The 7,143-nt window shown below is 45.0% G+C and overlaps 1 long non-coding RNA gene across 2 annotated transcripts; it reads right to left on the bottom strand.

Moving 5' to 3' along the window:
• Positions 1-337: 337 nt before the first annotated feature.
• Positions 338-2,355, bottom strand: LOC123426203. 2 transcript variants are annotated; one of them, XR_006622101.1, is made up of 4 exons: positions 1,871-2,355; positions 1,719-1,791; positions 1,135-1,481; positions 338-1,044 (listed from the first exon to the last, which is right to left on the bottom strand). It is a non-coding gene; the product is annotated as an uncharacterized LOC123426203 (long non-coding RNA). The 2 variants fall into 2 exon arrangements; XR_006622100.1 differs by having other exon boundaries at positions 1,719-2,355.
• Between the last annotated feature and the right edge of the window lie 4,788 nt (positions 2,356-7,143).

Here is a 7,143-nt window from a genome sequence, read left to right as displayed (position 1 = left end):
ATAAAAATGAGATGTGTGTTTGGTTGGGTGCATGATACGAGCTGGGTTCAATTCAGATTTTGTTTGGTATATTGCATCTTGGGTTGTATGAGAGATGCAATATACAACAGATATTGTTTGGTGGGTTGTATGATATAAAATAATTACAAGATAGTTTTGGTAATATCTTTGATGATTGGAATAATGAAAGAATATGATTGAAGTAATTTAAAAAATTGGCAGCATCTTGTTTGTTTGTACGGTATAGAAGCAGCTTATGATACAATCAATATCCAATACACATAAATCAATATCCAATACATCTTAAAAGTTCACATATTATAGGGCCACACATCCATATTAATCCAGTACATCGCATAAGCATCACATAAGATTTAAGTTACATTCCATACATCACATATATATAGGGGCATTGTTTTTCTGACCAAATGGAATAAAATATGGTCAACTAGTTAATCAGCAAAGATTTGCTCACACTCCACCCTTGGGCACATCATCCTTGAGCTTGGAAAGGTGGTGAATGACCCAACGAGTGCGGCGAGTCTCCGTCATCTGCACGAATGAGTGGCTCCTAGCCCTGTTGGCACTCTCATTGAGATAATCCAAGATAATCAATAGATCATCCTCACTAAAACCAGGGAGCTCCATCACAGCATCATAAAGTTCAGGATGTGCCTCTGTAGTGGACTTGATAGCATTAGCAACTTCACGGACTGCTTCAGACATGTTGGTCATGACCAAAACTTCTTCTTCGCTCATGAGGCTAGCCCTCTTCCTTTTACCAGTGGAATGAGCAACAGCAGCTTCCCCATGAGCAGCAGCAGTAGCACTCGAGTCAGGTTCATTCCCATCAACAACAAATTCAAAACCAGAACCTTCAATGTTGACAACCGATGGGGAGGTTCCCACCATTGAAGCAACCCCAAGAGCCTCATTAGATGTCATTGCATACCTCCCTGTAGCAATACCAGTCCCAAAGATAGCAAGCATTTGAACATAGTTCTCTAAAGGCACACTGAGGTACTCAACATCTTTGGGATGGTCCTATATGTAGTGTGGTTATGGAAATGTTATATACTGACAAATAGGAAGCATGTGAAAGGAAATAATTATAGGTCAGTTCAAAGTACAAACCTTGATATGGCCCAGATAGTGCTCTTCCTTCAGTGATATGACACAGTTAGTATCATCCCAAAGTGACCCACTAATGTCTCAAAGCTTACTAATCTTCACCCACCTAGCACGCGACTTGCGGAGGTGGTTGTAGACTTGGGTCCCGGTTATTGCAAGACCAAAGTGGTCACTACAATTCTTAGCCACCTGGTTTAAGTGCACCTCCTTAAAGCCTTTGTCAGTCTTCACTCCACTAGCAATGAGCTCTACAAATCGACGTAACATGAAACCAGACATTGGAGATGTCCAACGCAATGGGTGATTCCCACCACCATGCCCACCATCAGCCCCCATCTCAGCCATCACTCCTATGTACAAAGCAAACAAAGGAATCTGATTAAAATGGAGCTGAAATAGTGACATAAAAGATTTAAAATGGAGCTGAAATAGTGACATAAAAGAATTAAAATGGAGCTGAAATAGTGACATAAAAGAATTAAAATGAAGCTGAAATAGTGACATGAAAGAATTAAAATGGAGCTGAAACATAAAAGAATTAAAATGAATTAAAATAGTGACATTTTGGGTGGTGCCACCTTTCCTACCCCTAAATGCCGAAGCAATAGCAGCGGGTACCTTGGCAAGCACATGGGTGCCATCAATTGCACCAACACAATCCTAGGAAAAGAGGTGAGGTATATTTTGTAAAATTTGGTTATCCAGCATGTCCATAAAATTCTAAATGGTAACATATTACCTTAAAATACGGGGTATGAATGCTGTCTTCCAGCAACTTTCGGTCACGGAACAAGGCACACAAGTTATAAAATGGGGCCCTATTCATCCTTAGTAGGTCATGGCAATTTATATCATTGGTATCATAGTAAAACGTAGATTGGACAACCTAGCTATGTCTCTCTCAAGCATAACATAACGGACTGGAGCACGATAATTTCTAATTCTAGCCCTTGTAGTTATAGTGGCCATATATGCACACAAAACAGCAACCAAACCAGCAGCTTGCACTATCAGCGTATCTCGAGTCTTGCTGTTGTCATCCATCTATATAAATGTAGCACAGATTTAATACTAATAAATTAACACTGATAATATTTACATCAAAACAAAATAGAAAATATGTGCAAAAAATTTAAACAGGGTAACGAGGGAGCAGCCTCAGAAGCAGCTCCCATGGCCACGACGGCCATGGCCAGGACCCCCCCTCCCTCGCGTTTCTGGCGGCAGCGTTTCTGGCGGCAGCCTTATCAGATCCGAGAGGGATTGAGGGAGGAGGAGAACCAACCTGTGGGGGAGGAGAGTGGGTCGCCGGGGCGGGGGAGGAGAGCGGCTCGCCGGGGCGGGGGAGGACAGCGGCTCGCCGGGGCGGGGGCGGGGACGGGAGCGGCGCGTCAGGGTGGGGGCGGGGACGGGAGCGGCGCGAGGACGAGAGCGGCGCGTCGGGGCGGGGGCGGGGACGGGAGCGGCTCGCCGGGGCGGGGGCGGGGACGGGAGTGGCTCGCCGGGGCGGGGGCGGGGGCGGGGACGGGAGCGCGGCGCGGCGCGAGGACGAGAGCGGACGAGAGCGGCGCGTCGGGAGGGAACCCTATCCTCCAGGCGAGAGCGATGCACGCGCGGGTGCAGGCTCGCGGAAACGGCCCGAACTTGCGTTTCCCCGCAGCCTGGCCCGGAGGCGTTTTTTGGATCTGTCGGGCCAGGTCCAACTACACATACAGCATACCAAACAATCTATATTTTGCATGGTGGGTGCGAGCCAGATGCAATACAACGAACCAAACACGCCCTACAGGGCGGTGTTGCGGCTAGACGCCATGGGTGTCGCACTGCTGCGGATCTGAACAGCACAGGGAGCGGCGATCATTTGTCGGGAAAGGTAGACACGGCGCGACGCGGCTCTTTGAGCTGGCAAGAGGCAAGGCAGGGATGCGATGGCTCGGGCAAGTGTGCTTGCAAAACGGTCGCTCTCGCGCGCTCTGGGAACGCCCACCAGGCATTCGTCAAAATTCCTACACACACAAAGGGACTCCAAAGCTGCTCAAACTCAACATGGTTAGGCTATGGATTAATGCCAAGATGTTCGAAAAGGTTTTAGGGTCATGGGAGCAATTTCAAAATTCAAAGAAGGACAATGCCAGATCTGGACATGCACTTTAGGTGTTTGTTGGAATGCAAGAGGCATGTAAAATACTTTTTTGGCACCCAAACTTTCCAGAGTGATGTCTCTTTAGAAACTAAGAATAGTGTTGTGGTTAGTTTGGCAAAATGCAAAACTTGGTAATGCAATTGTTTGAGAAAATCAATTCTGGTCAAAAAGTTGAGGATAATATTTCATGCATTTAAAATCCTCCAATGAGGCTCAACTCATGGACTTAAGGTTTTGGTAGGGTCTTATACAAGCAAGAATAATCTCCAGGCAAATAAAGCAAAGCAAAACATGGTTGTAGTACAAAATACCAAACTGGACTTGAACAAAAAAATGGTTGTTTTGCTACATTTTTCCAAAGCACATAGTTGGGTTTTTGCATAAAAGTGAATCTCATGCATCATTTGAAATCCCCAAATATTTATAGAATTTTCGAAAGGTTGTATCTAGGGGTTGTAGTAAAAACACCAATTTGGGCCAGAATAGAAAAGAAGTTACTGTTCTCAAATTTTTCAAAACACATGGTAAGTTTTTACAAAAACTTGATCCAGGAATATCACATGTCACCCACAAATTTTTGTAGAATTTTTTAAAAAAAGTCATCAAAAGGTTCGAGTGCAAAACAGGCCCTTAAAGGAATTAAAAGTCACTTCTGAATAAAAGAAACTTCGGGAAAAAAAATAAAAACAAGTATCCAATGAATTTGTGAGAAGAAAAAAAATGTTTCGATGCAAGCACTCAAGTTGCAACAAGACTTTCAAAAACATTTACTTGGGGGAGAACTTTATAATTAGGGAAAAGGAGTAGTTCAAAAATCAATTGAAAACCGAGAAATTCAAATTTTAAACAAACATTGCCAAATTAAAAAGAACATACCCATTTGATTAAATAAGTAATTTAAAATCGTCTCAAGTAAGGGCTCAGGCACTAAATGATCTTTTAAAATGCCACTTGAAAAGAAAAGTTTTTGGAAAGAGGCTTTGAAAAGAGTCACGAAGCAAATTATTTCTGAATTTTTTTATTCTAAGTGATATTTTAATCTATAAAAATATGATTAAATTTTGGGTTGTGACAGACACTACTCCCCTTAAAAATAAATCTCGTCCCCGAGATTTCCTTAGGGAAAGAACATAATTTACTCATGAAAACACGGAACATGATCACTCAAATGCAGGCGCAAACAAACCAATCATATAGCACACAGTCACTCATATGCAGGAGCAAACCATAGAATCATATAATACATTGTCACTCACCTAGCATTAGGAAAACATACTATTGGACTAACGTACACTTCGAGGGTGGTGAACGAGATACGAGCAAGGGTTTCCCTAGAAAATATTCTCGGTCGGGGAAACACATTCTACTTCTCCTAGAAGGAGTACGGAGAACGTGTCCCCTTTGGTGTGACAATAACGACCTACCAATGGAAAATATAGAAAAGTTTCCTATAGCAAGGGTGTGGAATTAATCCACCCGTTGATGGGGCAACACCCTTGGGGATGACCTGAAGGACAAGGGATGGCCACACTAGGGCTGCTTTATACTGGGCGAGGCAACATAGTTTCTATTGTGGGGTTGCATCCAAAATTTCCAAATGAATCCCAATGGGTAGTCATGGGGAGGACTGGCTCTGGGTAGTGTGGTTGGTGGGAAGTGCTAGGAGCGGTCATTGGTGGTCTCAATAGATGCCTGGTTTAGGGACACACAATATAACACTGGTGTGACCTGGGTCATCGGGGTGGAAACTCGGTTATAAACTCCCAAGTGACACATCATTTGGGCAGCTCATGTGGTGGCTAGGTGGTCACACTCAAATATTTAATTCTAAGGCCACCCGGTCTTGCAAATACTAGTTACGCTATTATACCTTAAAAGAGAAGTCGGGCACGCATCCTGCAAAATTTTCATTTTTATTAAAACCGTCTTATAACAACATGTGAATACAACGTTACACGATAACACGGTTACTCGGGCTTGACAGCTACTCCGACGGACTCGTTCTGCCTTCGTTGCCATATGAGCGGACGTGCTCAGTAGCCAATAAGCCTCCTTCATTTGTCATAGCTCCAGGGTCAACTGGCATGGAACGAGGCTCCAGGGTTGCGGTGGCGACGACGTCTCAGAATGCTTGCCCTTGGCACAACTTCATTGCAGAAGGCATCCAAACTGCGGTGAAGCTCCACCAGGGTCATTGTTGGGTTGGCTAACATGAAGGATGGGGCAGACCTCACAGATAAAATAGGTCTTCTAGCCAATACGGGGTGGTTGCTGGAGGCGGTTGCGGCTTCATGGCTTGCCGGGGTCCAGCGAGTAGTTGGCGTGCAGCTTACGACGAAATCAGAGGTGATGTGCTTGATGAGTGCCTCGTGCGCTCTTAAATAGCGTACAACCTGTACCAAGGCAGGGTGTGTCTCCAGGTCTTCGTTGGCGACATGGGTCGGACTACCATAGCCATCATGACTAGGATAGTAGCAGACTGATCGGTTATTCATCCATGACAACAAATGTCACAGTTGGACTATACCCTCTCGGGCTGCAAGCTGACGGGCTTGGGCTTCCCTAGCGGCTGCTCTACCAGTGAAATGGTAAGGTCACTCAAGCAAGGAATTCCCTCCATAGGTGTGCACCGAGGCCCAAAAGTGATGGATAGCATCACTCGTAGGTTCCTCATGGACAATATACACTGGGGGCTCTACTATGCCAAAAACTTGGCGACCGAGGTCGGCGAGGAGGGCTACGGAGTCTCCAGGCTTGGACGTGGTGGTCTCGTTGCAAAGAACGCGACCAGGCATCTTGTTGGTCTAGGGTTTACTTGGGTGGGGGTCTCAAGGGTGCCATTTGCTGGTTTTAGGTAAGGCCACGCTATGTAAGCTAAGGAGTCTTCCCTCGCACACTAGGGAATGCGAGAACTCCGGTGTCGGTCATAGAAACACAACTAAAAGGCTGGGTTGACAGGCTCGGCACCGACTGCCAAATGGTGTCGGTTGGCCACTTTGGTTGGCTATAGGGTGGACTAGGCTGGTTTGCACATATATGAATATCCGGGCTAGGGATAGCGACCTGGCTAAGATAGGTTTAGCAAATGGCCAGCCTGGCTCTGACTCCAAGGTTGTGGTGACCGGTTTTTCAGAAAATAATTTCCAGAAAACAGGTCTTTGTGTTTGCCAGCCCTAGGACTACTATTAGCTAGTTGACACTCACTTGATACAGAAATTCCAAGCAAAATACAAAATCTGGGTTACAAGACCATCAAGGTCTACTAGTTCGGACAAAAGTCTGAGGCTGACGGCAGAAGCGACTTGAGGAATCTCCAGTGCCCATGGGGCTCCATTCCCACAGGAATAGCCGACCTCGATAAATTCTTATTTAACAAGGCTTCTATCCTGGACTTCTAGGTTCCAGGTTGAGGGCATCGTGCTCCTCTCCTAACGCAATTTGTCCAAGACAATAGCCACGGACAAGCCAGTGAGTACTTTGAATGTACTCGCAAACATCAAGAAAACATGTAAGTTAGAGTAGGTGAGATGCATGCATAATCCACTTAATTTCTCTATCATGTCATAATAATTGATTCACGGATGCATTCATGCAGATAACTTATTTCCACCAATATTGTATAAACAACAAGGAGGGTAATTAATCAATTATAAGTTTGTGGATCGGGCGTCTGAGGTAATACCTCAGAACGACAAGTAATACAAGCCACAATCGGGCATCTTAGCGACACCACATAAAGGGACTTGTCAATGGAATAATACTAACATGCCACAGTTGGGCGTCTGGAGCGACACCACAAAAAAGGCTTATATGAAGGTAACGATAAGTAAGTAATATCATGCGTGCCACAATTGGGTGTCTGAGCGACA

The sequence above is a fragment of the Hordeum vulgare genome, chromosome 2H, assembly GCF_904849725.1.
Source record: "Hordeum vulgare subsp. vulgare chromosome 2H, MorexV3_pseudomolecules_assembly, whole genome shotgun sequence".
Classification (NCBI taxonomy): Eukaryota; Viridiplantae; Streptophyta; class Magnoliopsida; order Poales; family Poaceae; genus Hordeum; species Hordeum vulgare.
The sequence above is the reverse complement of the archived record's forward strand: the minus strand, read 5'-3'. Positions and strand labels throughout refer to the sequence as shown.